Source organism: Canis lupus, chromosome 29 (genome assembly GCF_011100685.1).
Source record: "Canis lupus familiaris isolate Mischka breed German Shepherd chromosome 29, alternate assembly UU_Cfam_GSD_1.0, whole genome shotgun sequence".
NCBI lineage: Eukaryota > Metazoa > Chordata > Mammalia > Carnivora > Canidae > Canis > Canis lupus.
Genome location: NC_049250.1, coordinates 34,507,550 through 34,523,375, shown reverse-complemented (window position 1 = coordinate 34,523,375; position 15,826 = coordinate 34,507,550). Strand labels below are relative to the sequence as shown.

The following is a 15,826-nucleotide window of genomic DNA, read 5'->3' as shown; positions in this document are numbered from 1 at the left end:
ACCTGAGGATACCCAGTAGTGTGCTGACAGCACGTAGCAAGTGTTCTTTGTGAGCCCAGCAAGATGATGTCTGAATTACTACTGCTGATTAACTTTATTCACAGACCACTACTAAGTGCTTGAAAATATCAGTTACATAGTTTTTCAGTGTTGGAAACTTACACATGAATAATTTTAATTCTTATTAGAAATTAATATCGTCAATTGAAATTGACTGTATGAATATCTTTACACCTTGCCGTGATTTCACTTTGCATTCTACTCATAAATTTAATCCTTAACAAATAATTTTCTGACTATTCTGTGAAATATTCAAAACGTATTTCAATGCTTTCTTGTAGTAATGTAGATGTGGAAATGGTTACCCAAAAGGAAACTCCTTTTGTCTTAGCAATCTGAGGCATCTGTATGTCATAATGCTATATAGATTTTTCTCCAGTTTTCTCGAATCATCCACAACTCTTTTAGTTAAGAGGAAAAGAACTAAAAGACACAGCGATAGGCTCTGGAGAACACCATAGGGTAATATTTTGTGGCAATATGGAAGAGATATATACTGCATCAGTGAGGATGTGTAGCCTCTTCCAATGCAGAGGGTACTGGTCAAGTTCAACTAAATAAGAAGTATTAATAATGAAGTTGGTTACAAATATACATACTTTTTAAAAAGGACATATGTGCAGTAAGTTACTAACTGGATCATTTGAAGTGTTCTTAAAAAGAAAAAGAAAATTTCATTTTGAGAAAATTCACCCAAAATTCATTCTAAAGCTCATGGAGTCATCCTATTTTGTGGCTCACACTAAAAGCTTTTCCCTCGGATTTTTCTCTCTTAATACAGAATCCCTCAGGAACCCAAACTCAGGAAGCCTCCTGCATGCATCATAAATTTTCTACTGACATATTTAACCCAACTTCCTCTGTTGGAGCCTAGTGTATTAACAAATAACTCCTCTGACTTCCTAGAACACACACCTTTATTGAGTTACAAAATGACCGTTTTCAGGCCTATTGGAACACAAAACAAAGCTCTCCTTTTACCATGGGCCCATTGAAGGCCACTTTGATTCCTCCATCAACACTAGGAACTGCCAGAAAAATTTCATTTTTTTTTTCCCTGTGCCTGTTGGCAGTAGGAGAGAAGTTCTAATGAGTCCATTGTCAGCAAACACACTTTCTTGGATTGCAGATTGCTAAATTACACATTAGTTATACTTTTAGTCTCTGGATGTGAATGTGTCAGTGTTCTTCCTCTCTTGAAACTTTGCCAATTAGGAAGCAGATTCTCCTATCCTGTATTTCAAAGCCTTATTCATGAACTGACATTAGTGTTACAATTTCAGTAATGGACCCTAAAAAAGCATTATGGCTAAATGGCTCTAATTTCAATTACGATGACATCGTATAGAGTGAATGCTTAGACAGATGCTTCAGACTCCCAACTAAATACACTATGTTCTAATTGCTTTGCAATCTTTCAATTCAAATCAAGTGAACACTTCAACCTTGTTGCTTCAGTCTCTCCAAGAAGGTAAACACTGGGCTTTAATGGGCTGTGCTAATAATAACTACACAAAGTGGTTAAACAAAACTCTAATTCTTTAGAAGGCTGGCAATAAAAAGAAAGTTCTGAAAAGAAAGCCTGTAAGTATCTGAGATTAGTGCTAAACTTAAAAAAAAAAAAAAAAAAAAAGCAACAAAACTTTGGAAGCTCTGATAGCCTGCTTAAAAAAAACGGTCAGAGAACTCTCCTAAAATGTTTGTTTTGATATATGAAGGCAACAAAATGAAATTCAAGGTAGACAGGAGTACTTCCCTTTCATTTCTTTCTATTCTTAGATCCTTATCAGGGAATGGTCCCAACTAGCTCAGAAAATTTATTTAAAAACCTGTTTTACTTGGATGGTTGCTGTATTTTAATCGGAGTAATTTAAAAGATACTTTTCACAACTCTATCTAGTTACCCATTTCTAAATATGAGTCAAAAACAGGTCTGTGAGAAACAATTGGCAATAGAAAGCAGGACACAGCATGGGGCTAGGATGTGACAATAATTCCTCACTTTCTGAGAATTCTAAGAACTGATACATGAGGCCAGGGTGAGTATTAGGACATTAATTCCAGAGCTAGGAGAAACCCTGGATAAATACTCAGTGATTCCTATTCTCTCTGAAATGTTTAATTTGACATACAAATGAAATATATTCATACAATAAGAAAACATTTAGGCATTCAATAATATTTCCCGGAAACATTTAGGAAATGAAAATGAAAAATGCAGAATTCATTACTTTATAATTACACATCCATAAGTCACTGTATGTTTACAAAGTACTTCCCAGTCACAGTCTTCACTTTAGAGCAAAAGAAACAGAACTGAATTAGCATCAGCCATAATGACTCTCAGCTGAACAGCACTTTACAACGTTGCCATATATTATTATTTCATTGTTGGGTGTTAAATACCATGTACTACACCACTCCAAAGCGTACCGAAAGCAGCACTCATTCCCTCCATACCTGGAGCATGATGAGCTCATTGGCCCATTTTGCTGCTTCATCAGTCCCTGCATCATTACCTAGAGAAACGTGGTAAAAGAGCAAGTCCAAGTGCAGCTATCATGGGCTACTGCTGAGGAGTCTAATTATGGAGTCACAAATAATTTACTATAACAAGGTTTTAGAATGTTTTAATTTTCCAGCTTTCATCAGAGAATTCCTACTAAACATTCCAAATTACAATTCTAGAACGCAAAATAAGATGGCAAATCAGCTCCAACAAGTTTCTGCTCACATCTTATTCAAGAAATTCTAATTCTCTTGAACTCCAGTGTGTCCAATTTACAGTAGGCTGTTTCCTGCTTTCTAAATATTTTAAGTTATCTCATGTTCTTAAGTAATATGAGGTTGTTTTAAACTAGTGTTGTGTGCCCTAGAAAATAGGATAAGGGGGCAGCCCCAGTGGCTCTAGCAGTTTAGCGCCGCCTTCAGCCTGGAGCATGATCCTGGAGACCTGGGATTGAATCCCACGTCGGGCTCCCTGCATGGAGCCTGCTTCTCCCTCTGCCTGTGTCTCTGCCTCTTTCTCTCTGTGTGTCTCTCATGAATGGATAAATAAAATCTTTAAAGAAAAAAATAGGATAAGGCAGAAAGGTTGTGAAGCAATAGGTTGTCAACAGGTAAAATTCATTATCATGATATACTGATCAGCTTGATATAAACATGAAGCCCAAGTGACACACTCTGTTTAATAACAACAACAACAATAAATTGCTGTTTGGATATGAGAAATGAGTTTTAATCACTGAGAGTTTTGGTTTTCTATTTCTAGGTACTTTTGCATATTTCTTTAATTAACACAAGTGAGATATTGTTGCACAAACTACAGTTGGAAAAACTGAGGCTCAGAACATCAAAGAAAAACAGTACAGGACGCGGTAGCACGTAATAGCATAGTCTTTAGTCTCAATCCAATATGATTTTAGTATGAGAGTTTCTACCAACTTAAGCAATTTATTCAAACTTGACAAGCTTCATTTCCTCATCTATATATTGGGGGTAACAACAATACCTACACCTCATACTTGTGAGAATTAAATGAATATACATATAAGGTTCTTGGCATCGTGCTCGAACGTGGTAAGTATTCAATAAGTGTTAATGTATATGCTATTATCTATAATTTATCCAGGGATACTGGCCAAAAAGTGGCAGATCTGATTTGGTGCTAGTTCTGAGTCCAGGAACTTTGCTCTTAGCCATTACAGTCTACTGCTTTCCATTGTCTATAAAATAAGAACATTCTAAATGTACCACATGATTTTCTAGTTCTGAAATGTTGTGATATTGGGACACAAAGATGTTTGTAAATCCCTCATTTTAGTTGGTGCATCCAAGTGTGTATTGCCACTATCAGATCACAGAGATCACTAATTATACAATGAATTTAGTCTTTTCAAGGAAGTGTCATTCCTTACCTAGAATCAATTATCTAACCTTAAACATTTGTGCTAAGGTGAAGAACATATCTGTGTAGCTCAGTGTATTTATAATAACAGGTTTAAAATGTAAAAAAAGTCAGATTCCTTGTTTGAATTCTATAAATAGAGTACTCATCATCTCAATTACACACATGGCTCAAAATCTGGCTCTGCTCTCATGGACCTTTTTGTTTTTTAAATTTTAACTTTGAGCCACAAGGCATATACAATTAGGAGGTTAAATTTTCTTTGCTCTATTGGTGAAAGGAATTAGGTGAATCCCACCAGGAAGCTGAGTTTAAAAAGCCAAAAACAACCCAAATACTTCAGTTAAACTGATTTAAATGAAACAATCTTAATTCTGAGTTATCATTTTGCATTATCCCTTTCAAGAGTGCAATTTTATATAGAAGTACAGGACATCAATGGGAAGATTAAGTAAAGGCTCTGAGTATCTGTGACTGTATCCTTAATTATGGCTTCACATAGAGAAGTTGGTTCAGCTCACAGCATATTATTTGACAATGGCTAAGCTTTATTTCTGGAGACAGGAGCTCTGAAAACTCTGTATGCTTCAAAAAAATATGAGATTTCTTCCACTGGGCTGAGTTCTTATTTATATATAATTGTGACATACTCTATTTTTTCACTCATGATTATTTCTCATATTCATTCACCCATAAGATGTTCATGGTCAAGGAAAGATCTTGAGAGTGTTTAGCAAGCAACACTCCTAGTGAGATAACTGTTTATTTATGTACAAATGTATTTAAGTTTGTCTTTAATATACTAAATGTTCCAATATGAAACTTAATAGATGCATATTAATCATTTACTGAAAAAAAAAAGAAAATCCATACTCTAAAGCTAAGCAAATATCTACCACATTTGAAAAATCTACTATTTAAGAAGATACACATGATTATCTGCTAATATAAATTGGTCTTGATCATAGAATATCTTAAAAAACTGGCTGCCATTTCATTTATTGATAACACCATCCGGAAATACTGTAATTTCTTCAAGTCTGTTCTCTTTCACAAATTTTTAGGCTTTATAACAGTTGTGGTTTTCCTTTGAGATTGCCATTTATTGGTCTTTGTTATCCTTTAGAAAATGAAAGAAAAGTAAATCTCTCCTTTGAAAATTGATATACAAAAATGGGAAAGAATATGGGAAAAGCTGTTTCCAGTTTCATTTATAGTATAATGCCTATGTGTGAAGAGAAACCAGTATCCAAGTATATGTGGAAAAGGAGTTTTTTAATAAAGAAATAACAAAGGCAGGACGCCTGGGTGGCTTAGCGTTTGAGCATCTGCCTTTGGCTCAGGACATGATCCCCACATTGGGCTCCCTGCAGGAAGCCTGTTTCTCTCCCTGCCTCTCTGTCTCTCTGTGTGTGTGTCTCTCATGAATAAATCAATCTTAAAAAAATAAATAAAAAAGGCACTGAGTTTGAGAGTCATCAAGTTTATCTTTCTCAAAATAGGACAAAAATTAAAATACTTCAAAATATAGTATGCAGCTTTCAGTCCTTGCCACCTTATTTCATAATGTCAAATAACCTGGGATGAAGAAGGACCAGAAATCCTTCAACCACAACCTGGCGCAGTGAGAGCACTTTATCTATATCCTTGTTATCAAAGATTTATGGGAATCACCTGCTCCCACTCTGGGCCATGCTAATAAGTAAACTGGGAAATCAGACTTTCTATTGCCTGCTGGATGTCTGGCCATCAGATAAAAATACATAAATGAAGGTCAGTGTGGCACAGCAGGAGGCACAGGTTGAGCATCATCCAGAAGATGACTATTTCTGAATTGCTGCTAAGGGAAACAACAGAAAAAGGGTTGATTGTGTGACTCAACCTAGTCTCCTATGGTTCCTGGCTACACTCTTCATTTGTGATGTGAGCTATGCTTCTGACTCTGAAAGATGAGTTTCCAAAGTACTGTGACCAGATTCCTAGTCTATGACATGATTTTCCCAAAATCAATGAGTGTGTTGGAATTTGCCCTCAGTAAGCCTAATAGATATACATTGTGGACTTGAGTGATTTTCTAACGCCATCTTATTTACAAGAAAAGAATTCCAGGGTCCTGAGGGCATAGTTTTGGAATAAAAAGGCCTAGTTTGTAATGTGTTTTATCCAGTTGACTGACTTTGAGATTGCAATGATATCATTGATCCTAATTTTAGCTACACCAACTGAAACCCTTGTATTCTTGTGAAGATAAACAAAATAATTTATACTTCAAGGAGAACCAAGGATAACATGTACTTTGAAAAGAAGACAAGTTGTATCTATTTATCCTCAGGATGAAACTACAAACTTAAAATAGTTCCCATATTATAGGGGTAACAATCTGTATGTTGCATATCCACAACCTGATGCTAACTGGCTGCTACCAGGATAGAAGTTGACAGGATAGTAGTGGAGGAATGCTTTGCTCAATTAAAAAGAAGAAGAAGAAGAAGAAGAAGAAGAAGAAGAAGAAGAAGAAGAAGAAGAAGAAGAAGAGGAGGAGGAGGAGGAGGAGGAGGAGGAGGAGGAGGAGGAGGAGGAGGAGGAGGAAGAGGAGGAGGACGAGGAGGACGAGGAGGAGGAGGAGGACGAGGAGGAGGAGAAGGAAGAGGAGGAGGAGGAGGAGGAGGAGAAGGTGACCATGGCAAGCTCTTAAGACAAGTAGCCTCAAGATTACAGTGAATACATAATAGGAGCCGAATATCTCCACAGATTAAGTGTTCATTTTCATATCAGCTAGATCTGACATTCTAGTATATAAGACAACCTTGCAGAAAGCTGAGATTGTAAGAGACTCTTAGGGATACATAACAGTGTGCTTCCAGAGCAATGAAACTCTAATGTCTTCCTGTTGCCTTATTGACCGATTGGACCAGTGTACAGAAACCATATTAGGAACCCACAGATATTCCATAATGGTGGTCTTGTCCTATTTTTAAACTGTTTTCATTGCCAAAATGCCAAGATTATATGTGCTATGTAGTATTTGTATCCATTTGTATGTGGATTTAACAGTAGATTAAATACTCAATATTTAGTATTATGTTAACTGTCGTAGCTTGATGCCAATACATTTTTAGAAATCAGTGGCTACAAGAAATAATGATACCTGATGGCAAGTGATGCATAGCATTTTCTCATGTGCATGTTGGCCATGTCTATGTCTTCCTCTGTGAGGTTTCTGTTCATGTCTTTGGCCCATTTCATGATTGGATTGTTTCTTTGGTGTTGAGTTTAATAAGTTCTTTATAGATCTTGGAAACTAGCCCTTTATCTGATACGTCATTTGCAAATATCTTCTCCCATTCTGTAGGTTGTCTTTTGGTTTTGTTGACTGTATCCTTTGCTGTGCAAAAGCTTCTTATCTTGATGAAGTCCCAATAGTTCATTTTTGCTTTTGTTTCTTTTGCCTTCGTGGATGTATCTTGCAAGAAGTTACTGTGGCCGAGTTAAAAAAGGGTGTTGCCTGTGTTCTCCTCTAGGATTTTGATGGACAAATACCCACCATTTGCTTCAATGTGGATGGAACTGGAGGGTATTATGCTGAGTGAAATAAGTCAATTGGAGAAGGACAAACATTATATGTTCTCATTCATTTGGGGAATATAAATAATAGTGAAAGGGAATAGAAGGGAAAGGAGAAGAAATGGGTAGGAAATATCAGAAAAGGAGACAGAACATAAAGACTCCTAACTCTGGGAAACAAACTAGGGGTGGTGGAAGGGGAGGAGGACGGGGGGTGGGGGTGAATGGGTGACGGGCACTGAGGGGGGCACTTCATGGGATGAGCACTGGATGTTATTCTGTATGTTGGCAAATTGAACACCAATAAAAAAATAAATTTATTATTAAAAAAAAAAGAAATAATGATACCTAAACAACAAATGATTTTATAACAATGCAAGAAATACATTGTATAAAGACATCTCAAATTCTATATGTGAGGAGGAAAAAAATAGGTCTGCACAGTGAACAGATAAATTAACACATAGAATATAGTCGATATTCATGCATACATATATACATATGTATGCATAGATTTACATGCATATATATTTATATGTATATATATGTATAGTTAATTCTCATTATTTGTGATAGTTATATTCTACAAAGTCACCAAAAACATTGGGTTAGTGAATACTAAATCATCGCACCTAGAAGAAATGGAAAGTTAGGTTCTTGGGAGCTTCTGGTCACATTTTTGTCAATGATCAATATATAGCCTTGTTTTATGTGTGTTTCTGTTTAAACAAGGTTTGTTGCCTGAACAAACCTTATCTAACACACTATTTTCTCCATAAGGCACATCAAAGCCATCCTATACTCAGGAATACCAGGAAGCACTTTAACTTGAAACTTGAGGGCATCTTAAATAGCAAAATTGTCAACAAAAAGCACAAAATGCAAAAAAAAAAAAAAAAAAAAACCATGGCTGTGAAAGAGTCATCTATTTATGGTTTAAGAGCTGAAGCAGGAAGGCAGAGTATCACTTTGTTTGACCTTAGCTGGTAATGCATGCCTCGGGCAACTCAAATTTTTCACTGTTCTGTGCATGTTCAGGAAAGACTGAAAATGCACCAGAAGTATTGGTGTTATGATTGGGCTACAAATAAATTTTCATGCATAAGAAAATTCAAAAATACAGAATTATGAATAATGAGGATCAACTATATATAGTATATATACATACACTGGATATTTCTTTTACCATTTTCTAGTTGCACAGAAGCTATTTCCTTATTTGTCGGCGTGTATGTGTATGTATCATTAATATTTCAGTATATCGCAATCCTGGTGGAATCTTAAGGATACATAAGAAAGTAGAGTGAGTATATAGTTCATGTTGTGCTCATACATTTTCTAGTCAATCCATGTTCCTAATGCTGTAATATATAAATGGCCCATTGTATGATTAACCTGTTGATACTCTTTGGTCATAAAGATCTCAACTCCAAAACTGTTACCAAATACTCCATGTTGACATGGGCATGTGATAAAGGCAGAGTTAGAGGGTTTTTGTGGTAAAGTCAATGATCATCCTTATGAACATAGGTGATCCACTTCTAACAAAAGAATACTGGGTGGCTCAGTCAGTTAAGGTCTGACCCTTGATCTCAGCCCAAGTCCTGTGTTGGGCTCCATGCTGGGCATGGAGTCTACGTAAAAGAAAAAAAAGGAAAAGAAAAAAAATGATACTATTCTGTGACTCATGAGATTAAACAAGAATGCATGTTCTCCATTTTCAGAGAATGTGCAAACTATAAAAGGGAAAAGTTCAGATTAATAAGAGTAATTAAATTTTCTAAATATCAGCATTAAGTTAAGCTTACTTTATTCATTCTCATTCAATAAATTTCAATTAACAATATTTGCAAAATCTAGTTAAGTGTGATCAGTTAGCAGCAGCTAGATTGCCCAAATAGGGCCCCAAAATATTACCATGGTTTTATTTGCACTGTGATAGAGTAAACAGAGATAACCAGTTATAAACAGAAGTAATACCAATTAGTGTATTTTAAATAAGAAATCATAGACGGAAGGTTTCTTGGGTTTTTGAACTCACATTCTATCTAATTGATGAGAGGTGGTGTGGTAAAATGAGAGGTATTTCTTGGTCACTGTCATCAAATTCTATTTAATTGGATTATGCTTTTTTAATAGAGTTGACTTTTAAGCAGAATCACAGAAGATCCAAAGAAGTAGTTCCTGTGATGCAAAAAGAGAACTTCTTAAGTATGCTGAGACAAGGTGAATCAATGAAAAAATGCAGGGAATTAGAGAAGGAGGCCATTATGGGGCTTCCCAGGGCCTGTGCCTGAATAGTGAGTGCGGCTGTGAATCGCTGGGTCTAAGGTTCAGTGGTCAATTTGAAGCAGGCCATGGAAATACAAAATCTCTCCAGGAATTTTCTCTCTGATAGTATACTCTTTGATTTTAGAAATCCCTGAAAATATATAGATTGAAAACCTCCCGCCAGATATCAGATTCATAGGAGGTACTGATATCCCAGGGTTGGAGAAAACCCCAAAAATACTTTCAGGAAGCTGTTACTTATAAGCACTAAAGTACCTGACTAGGTCTCCAAGACCTATAGTTCTGAAATTTGAAAGAATTGGTTTTCTTGAGGTTTCAGAAAACCTGCTATATGGGCCTAGGGAATATCTTTTAAAACCTTTCTGTGGATACTAAGATCAATGACCACAAGGGTAGATAGTAAAGTTAAGAAGAAAGAAAGAATTGAGCTATACCGATGATATAAACTCATGAGCTATTGTGGAGATATGTACACATTTGTCATATGTGAGTGCAGGAATAAGGGCCAATTTTAAAGTTCTAAGTTTTCAGATCTAACACTAATACAGAAGAAGAACACTACGAAGAATTTGGGGAAGACACTGTTTTTTTTTTTTTTTTTTTAATTTCCCTGGAAAATTCAACATCCTTTTATAATGAATTCGGCTGTACATTTATTTTGGGGATATTTTCGTGAGTCTTTTGGGATTTTGTATATCTGACCATAAGCAGAATATATTAATAATTGATTTTATATATCTACAGGAACAAAGGGAAGGCCTCAGTTAAGACAGCTTTAAAAAAATGTTTGATTTGGGTGCCTGGGTGGTTCATTTGGCTAAGAGTCCAATTGTTGGTTTCAGCTCAGGCCACGAACTCAGGGTTATCAGATCCAGCCTAGAGTCGAGCTCTGTGCTCAGCAGAGAGTCTGCTTGAAATTCTCTCCCTTTCCCTCTGCTCCTCCCCCTGCTCTTTCTCTCTTTCTTAAATAAATAAATCTTAAAAAATAAGTTTGATTTAGATCATTATATTCAAAGGTTTTTACATAATAGAGACTGTTTTTATTTGAATCTGTTATGTTTGTTCCTTAAACTTTGAGAGGTGGATCACTTTGGTAAGTAGGCAAGTGATCCAACCATTTAACTCCTTTTGCAGTTTTCAGTTATTATCCTCCAAGATGGCAGATAGAATAGGGTATAGAAGACATTGCCTCCAATTCTCCCATGTTGTGTAGAAAATATTTGTTCAGGACAGCATGAAATAAATGTACACTATAACCACATGCAAAATGATATTAAATTTTGCACATGACATTTGCAATATGGAAAACTAGGTGCCAATAAGATTTTTCCAAACAATACTTTAACATTTTTTTGACAACACTTAGAAGGGAAGTTTAAAGCAAAAAATTTACCCTGCCACTTTGTGCCACTGTAATGCATTCACTGTTTTATTGCTTCAATGTAATCTTTAAGACCTTCCTTGACCGAATTCACATATAATTTTAAATATTACCTTGTATTTCCATAATCTCACAACTTTCATATTTTAATGGCTGAAAAATATTATATTAAGTTGGTGGAGATTTATTTACATGATCAATCTTCTGTTGCCAGTTAATATGTTTTCCTCCTCCCTTGCCCTGTCCCTGGCATTACAAAAAAAAAAAAAAAGAAGAAGAGAAACCTGTAATTTATACTTCTGTAAGCCTTTTTCTTTTTCTTTTGAATACTTTCCTTAGGACTAATTTCCTGGAATTAAGTTACGGGTCAGCAGTTTTAGTTTGGTTGTTTCTTGCCATGTCTGCGTAAGGAAAAATCACATACTTTTAGTGTTCAAGTGGATTTGTTCATATGTAGATAAATATTAACAATAGGTCCCAGTAGCTGTCATTTCTGAACACAGAGAATTAACTCTAATAAATTAGTGTATTTAGAAGAGTACTTCAGAAAAATTAAAGCAACTCCCATCACCCTCCATACCAAGTGCTACAGACAAGAGTATGCTTTGAAATCAGACAAACCTGGATTCAAATCCAGATGTTTCTACCTACTTGGTTATTTTCCTCTTCCTCATTAGGAAAATAAAGGATCACGTGTATCTCCTATTGGTCACTGTTAGAATAAAACAAAATAAAATAAGGAAGAGATTACTGAGGTCAGTGCCTGACAGAGCAGGGGCTCAGTAAATCTAAGACCTTTGTGCTCTTTCTAGAGATGATGAAAAGTCATCTGGCATCTATCCTCAATCCAAGATTAGTGGATTTCTGGGATTACAAAGTATTTGGCTGTCCCATTGTTTATGGATAGCAAGCACATTCAAATGGGAAGAATGGCACTGCTGCGATTATCTAAAGATTACCAATTCCTGATTTACTTTTGTAGCAGAAAGGAGACAATGTGTGCAGTTATGAACTAATGGGTGCAGGTGTGAGTTCGATCATATTGCTTCTTTATATCTCGCACTTATTTAGGCGTTTGTGTACTTGTGTATGTCTAAGACTCTATAAAAATATGTTCATTTTGGGATTCCCTGGGTGGCGCAGCGGTTTGGCGCCTGCCTTTGGCCCAGGGCGCGATCCTGGAGACCCGGGATCGAATCCCACATCGGGCTCGCGGTGCATGGAGCCTGCTTCTCCCTCTGCCTATGTCTCTGCCTCTCTCTCTCTCTCTCTCTCTGTGACTATCATAAATAAATAAAAATTAAAAAAAAAAAGTAAAAAAAAATATGTTCATTTTCTGGACAAAAGGACAAAATTAGTTTACTGGTCAAATTAAAGAAAAGGAGAGCTCCAAATATCTGCAGCCCCATGTTTAACAAAAGAAGCCAGAAATATTTGCCAGTTTGAATAACATGCTGTACTTAGGCTGGAGAGTACTGACTGGTGGATTATTTGAATGTAAAAAAACAAAAAACAAAAAACAAAAAAAACAAAAACAAAAAACACAGACTAACCCCTAGTTAAGGCCACAGTTTATACAGAACTTGTATGAGTTGCCTGCGAAGAGAACACACTCATTTCTGTGGCACCCGAAGGCGGAGAGGCAGGCCTGTGAAGAAAGAGAAAACTGGTAACACAAAAGAAATAAGACACCAACCAAACGCAAACATCTGTACTTAGTCATATATAGTTTTTGCTATCCTCAAAATAAATAGCATTGTTAGGAATGGGTCTCTTCTGGGAGGATCACTGGTGTCCCCTCAACAGACAATTTCCTGAAGGTTTCAAGGTTTCAAGGGAAGTCTGAGCTTTACAGTGTCTTGGGGGGTTGAAGAAACCATTTACTCAGGTATTGCATGACAATCATTTGGAAATGATTCTCATTAAATCAGCAGCGAGGTCTATGCACATTCTAAAGATGTCCAGCTGCAGTCTGCTGATAGGCACCAAGACAACTGTCAGAAACTCCAAGTGTTGCACTCCGCTTTACCATGGCACTGCATTTGTACTGGTCTCATTTCTCCCTTGTTGCTTTTTGTACTTCTTGCCATATAATTTTATTGAGAATTCTTTTTAAAAAGAGAGAAAAATCCCAGAAACTTCCAGTAACATTGCTTCCGCGATTACAAAGAGGAAACCACGAAGCAAACAGAAGCAGCCCAAAATTCAGTCACATCAAGAGTCTCTGTTAGGAAATCCAAGGAATTGACCCAAGGCTTTGTTGAGCTGCCCGGCTTTCTTCATTGTGTGAGGCAAAGCTGGCAGTTAGATGCCTTGTTGTACATTTTGTTCATGCAGAGTATGCTTGATTTACACACCCCTGACTCTGCATTCAAACAACTGGGGAAATGCAAAGTTTCTCAGGTCATAAAGACAACAACTGAAAGGATGCAAAGAAACAAAAAATTAGATGGATATAACGCAAACATTTTATTTGTCGCCACAGATAATTTCTCATATTTTAAAATTGGTGGGGCAGCCTGCGTGGCTCAGCCGTTTAGCGCCGCCTTCAGCCCAGGGCCTGATCCTGGACACCTGGGATGGAGTCCCGCCTCGGGCTCCCTGCATGGAGCCTGCTTCTCCCTCTGCCTGTGTCTCTGCCTCTCTCGATCTGTCTTTCACGAATAAATAAATAAAATCTATTAAAAGGGCACCAGATTTTAGAGAATTACACAGTCATTTACTTGAGGCCATCCTTTAGTGTCCACTTTCCATGCCCTTCCACCAGCAATGTGACGAACGCAGAGAGAGCGAATCCGAGGAGCCTGGGGAAAAAAAAAAAAGTTGAACACAGTTCATACATCAGTTCTAGCTAAAAACAGAATCGTGCCCTGTAAGGAAAGAAAAGTATGTTCCAGTGAAAGTAATAAACGATTCAAATACTTAAATCACGTCCCCTTATTATGGAGAACATGCCACTAGGTTCCGTCTATACCTCATTTCTGAAGTCCAGTCAGTTCCACCATGGCTGGCTGAGGAGCACCTGCCCAGGCCACAGTGTGTAAACCCGGGACCTCATCCTCCCCAACCCACCCACTCAAACAGAGGCCTTTTCCCTGGGTCGCAACGATTTCCTAACCACATCCTGAGAGAGCCTTAAATTACCCATCTTTTCCAACCCCTACCTTGGGTCTACCGACACAGAACCTGCCCCTGAGAGCACCTTGGCGGTCGGCATTATTTCAGAGCGCTTAAACGCTTAAACGTTTGAAAGGACTCTTTAGTTTGCAAAATCGTTGACTGATGGTATCACGTTAATGAACCGTCCCAGAGCAGCTTTCCAAAGGAGGAAAACGCTTCCGGAGAATAGTTGATACGTCAGACAGAATCTATGTAAAATTTACTCACCTGGGTACGCCCGAGTGGCTCAGTGGTTTAGCTCCTGCCTTGGGTCCAGGGCGTGACCCTGGAGACCCCAGATCGAGTCCCACGTCGGGCTCCCTGCATGGAGCCTGCTTCTCCCTCTGCCTGTGTCTCTGCCCCTCTCTCTCTCATGCTCTGGGTCTCTCATGAATAAATAAATATCTTTAAAATTTTTTTTTTTTTTTTTTACTCACGTTTAAGACTTTGAAAACATTAATCAGCCACATGAAAAACTGGGTTTTCATAGTTTCCACCTCAGGGCATCAGGGAAGTGGCCGCTATTCAATCATTTTCTCAAGAGGCGTCCCCCCCCCTCTAGTGGAAACGGCAAGGACCACGCAAGGAAAACAGGTCTTAAGTCGGACCCAACGCCAATCGATTGGTAATGGCTTCTCAAAGTGCTGGGTAGAAAAGGATTCTGGGATGACGTAGCCAGGAGCAAAACGGTCTCCAAATTGATTAGTGATGTCTGTCGTGGGCTCCGGAAAAGGCCCCGGGCGGGTTAATGTGCCGCAGACACACAGCCTGCTTGGCCTATGGAGATAAAAAGCCCCACATTCCGACCATGGCGGTCCAATTTCAGAGTTCTAGACCTTGCGTGACTAAAGCTTTCAGTTTCAGGCTCCTCCTCTGTAAAGAAGGGAAGGATATACTTGTAGCTGTCTTATTCTCAAAAGCAGAGGTGAACGAGTGTAAAAAAAAAAAAAAAAAACTAACTTACATTTAATGCATCGTGTACTGAATTTTTGTGCTGAGACGGTTCTTTAAAGTACAGCCGAAAAGAAGCTTTTGGCGCCAACACGAAACAAAGGTATTTTTAATAACCGGGCTGCGAGGGTCTGCAGCGTCTCGGAGAAGAACATGGCGGCCCAACATGGCGGCCTTCTCTCCCAGGCCTCCAGCAGCACCCGAGGAGGATGCTGGGAGAGCTGGGGGTGCGCAATGCGCATGTTTCTGAGCCCAGGCCTCGGGCGCCGCTGGAATCGCACGGAGTCTGCGCGGTGGCCGCCTGGCGCCAGTGGGTGGGGACTTCGCGGGAGAAGCAGCGGAGGGAAGAGCCGCAAGATGGATACGAGGGATGGAGGGGTCCTGTGGGCGGTAAGTAGCATCCCAGCCTCTAAAGGAAGTGTTCTCAGGGACGCTGAGTGGTTCAGTGTTGGAGCGTCTGCCTTGGGCGCAGGTTGTGATCCCAGCATCCCAGGATCGAGTCCCGCGTCCGG

General features: G+C 38.2%; 2 long non-coding RNA genes across 11 annotated transcripts in view; both read right to left on the bottom strand.

Annotated features, from left to right (window-relative positions):
* The window catches only part of LOC111093250, an 80,036-nt gene extending 75,419 nt beyond the window's left edge, over positions 1-4,617 (bottom strand). For 3 of the 9 annotated variants that reach the window (XR_005381204.1, XR_005381197.1, XR_005381199.1), the window contains exon 1: positions 2,521-4,617. This is a non-coding gene — a long non-coding RNA (uncharacterized LOC111093250). The remainder of the gene's footprint in view (positions 1-2,520) is intronic. The other 6 variants (XR_005381196.1, XR_005381203.1, XR_005381202.1 and 3 more) reach the window with 6 other exon arrangements.
* Positions 4,618-10,767: 6,150 nt separating this feature from the next.
* On the bottom strand, positions 10,768-15,494 carry LOC111093220. 2 transcript variants are annotated; one of them, XR_005381194.1, is made up of 4 exons: positions 15,328-15,494; positions 14,801-15,236; positions 12,758-14,008; positions 10,798-11,916 (listed from the first exon to the last, which is right to left on the bottom strand). It is a non-coding gene; the product is annotated as an uncharacterized LOC111093220 (long non-coding RNA). The 2 variants fall into 2 exon arrangements; XR_005381195.1 differs by lacking the exons at positions 14,801-15,236; positions 15,328-15,494 and adding an exon at positions 14,592-14,658 and having other exon boundaries at positions 10,768-11,916.
* Between the last annotated feature and the right edge of the window lie 332 nt (positions 15,495-15,826).